The sequence below is a fragment of the Mustela nivalis genome (genome assembly GCF_964662115.1).
Source record: "Mustela nivalis genome assembly, contig: HAP1_SCAFFOLD_391, whole genome shotgun sequence".
Taxonomy (NCBI): domain Eukaryota; kingdom Metazoa; phylum Chordata; class Mammalia; order Carnivora; family Mustelidae; genus Mustela; species Mustela nivalis.
Window position 1 is genome coordinate 621200 of NW_028136260.1, and position 2727 is coordinate 623926.

At 42.5% G+C, this 2727-nt stretch overlaps 1 pseudogene across 1 annotated transcript; it reads left to right on the forward strand.

Annotated features, from left to right (window-relative positions):
* The first annotated feature begins 456 nt into the window (after positions 1–456).
* On the forward strand, positions 457–1383 carry LOC309857107 (small ribosomal subunit protein uS5 pseudogene; annotated as a pseudogene). The gene has a single exon. The product of its transcript is annotated as a small ribosomal subunit protein uS5 pseudogene (transcript).
* Positions 1384–2727: the final 1344 nt, after the last annotated feature.

The following is a 2727-nucleotide window of genomic DNA, read 5'->3' on the forward strand; positions in this document are numbered from 1 at the left end:
GAACAATGAAACAGTGTGTAATATTTAAATAAATTTAAATAAATTCCTATTTATTTTATATATTTATAAATTTAAATGAATTCCTATTTATTTATTATTAAAGAAATTCCTCTAAGAAACAGTATGTTTTGAAGGTTGCTAGCAGGAAAGTGTTGTACGACATGGAAGTAATCAGAAAATGTGATCTAAAATTCTGCTTTCAAGGGCGCCTGGGTGGCTCAGTGGGTTAAAATTCTGCTTTCAAGAAGCTATAACAGTAAGTACTGAGCATTAGCTATTATATGCTATGGATGAATAACTGAAATCTACATTTGAAACTATTGGTACACTATATGTTACCTAATTGAATTTTAAAAAGTTAATAAAAAAAACCACTATTTTATAAAACAATATTCCCAACAGGCTCTTTTGCTTTAAAATACTCACTTTGTTTCCTCTCCGAGAGAACACCAAATGGCGGATGACGCCGGTGCTGCGAGAGGGCCCGGAGGGCCCGGGGGCCCTGGAATGGGAGGCCGCGGCGGTTTCCGCGGTGGCTTCGGCAGCGGCATCCGGGGCCGGGGCGGGCCGGGGCCGTGGTCGGGGCCGGGGCCGAGGCCGCGGAGCTCGCGGGGGCAAGGCCGCGGACAAGGAGTGGATCCCCGTCACCAAGCTGGGCCGCCTGGTCAAAGACATGAAGATCAAGTCCCTGGAGGAGATCTATCTCTTCTCCCTGCCCATCAAGGAGTCTGAGATCATCGACTTCTTCCTGGGAGCCTCCCTCAAGGACGAGGTTTTGAAGATCATGCCTGTGCAGAAGCAGACGCGCGCGGGCCAGCGGACCAGGTTCAAGGCATTTGTCGCCATCGGAGATTACAATGGACACGTCGGTTTGGATGTCAAGTGTTCCAAGGAGGTAGCCACTGCCATCCGCGGAGCCATCATTCTGGCGAAGCTTTCCATTGTCCCTGTGCGGCGAGGCTACTGGGGGAACAAGATCGGCAAGCCCCACACTGTCCCGTGCAAGGTGACTGGCCGCTGTGGCTCTGTGCTGGTGCGTCTCATCCCCGCCCCCAGAGGCACTGGCATTGTCTCGGCCCCTGTGCCCAAGAAACTGCTGATGATGGCTGGTATTGACGACTGCTACACCTCGGCCAGGGGCTGCACTGCCACCCTAGGGAACTTTGCCAAGGCTACTTTCGATGCCATCTCCAAGACCTACAGCTATCTCACCCCTGATCTCTGGAAGGAGACTGTGTTCACCAAGTCTCCCTATCAGGAGTTCACGGACCATCTTGTGAAGACCCACACCAGAGTCTCTGTTCAGAGGACCCAGGCTCCAGCTGTGGCTACTACATAGTTTTATACAAGAAAAATAAACTGAACTAAAGCTTGAAAAAAAAATACTCACTTTGTAATGAGAGTCATTACTTTTGTCTAGCCAAATCTTATAGCACTGTTTATCCCTTCCCTGCTTTATCCCTTCCCAGTATCAATAAAGGCTCACTTGGGTTACCTAGAAGCCATGAGAAAGCTTGTAATAGATCTGGCTGGTTTTCACCAGCAATTTGACCACCATGTGCACAGGGAAGTCTATTGATAAAGGCTTTATTGCAATAAGTTGCAAATACATGGATGATTTTGAATTCTCTTTCTTGAGGTCTTGTTTCATGATAATAAATTTAGGGTGGCATATTGGAATGGATGTTATTAACATATCTTCATAGTTATAAGCACATGGAATTGTAAAATAGATGAATGAATGTGGCATTACTGACAACTGTCCTCATTTTGAAATCAAATTACAGTGTACTAAGATGAGGAAGCAAAGCAGATTTGGGATTATGAGTGAAATAATTTTAAAAAGTATTAGGGGTATGATCGGACTATTGGGTAATTCAGTAGAAAAATGTCTACTGATTGAGATTCTGTGTTCCCTGATTTCAGAGAGAAGTTAAGATAAATAAGTAACACGAGGAGACTAGGAAGCCAAACATAAGTGATAATTTTGTGCCAGGGTGTGTATACATCTGTTTATCTTCTTGCTTTACCACTAAGGTTGCTCCTAGAGCAGAGTTTAAATATGTGTTGGAGCTAATCTCTGTGGATTACACAAGAAACCACATCCTACAGCTCTCCCTGAAACACCCCTTATGATTTCAATGTAATTTGGTTTTTGCATTTTTAGAAATAACAAAATACTTTGCAAACTCATCTACTTTATTACCATCACAAGTGAGTCAGCTGACTCCACATTTTAACACAGTGACAGTCACAGAGGAATGGAGGAATGAGTAGAGTTATCAATATATGTGCTTTTAAGAAGTATGACAGGGTAGCAGCTATTTCCAGGAACCAAAACATGGGTCAGCAGCTGTGCAGGAAAAGTGATGGAATAAATGACTCATTTCAGAGGAGTTCTATAACATATTAGTTCTATAATGTATCTTCAGCCCCCAATTACCCGCTTTGATCTAAAGATAAGGATTTACAGTTAAGGTCCCATTTATGATTTGACTGGTAGGGTCTGAATCATGTTTACTATTGTTTTGACTATTACTTGAAACCTATAGTAGTACTTGGGATATGTGTTGTGTATTCTGTGAACATGTGCTATTTTTAGATTAGATAATTTCTGTCTCGAACCCCTGTTCATTTGTTTGTTTTTGTTTATTTGATAGTGGTTTCAGTAAATGGATATATCTGAAAAATTGCAAAGCCACTATTAAAACAAGTTATTATTATATA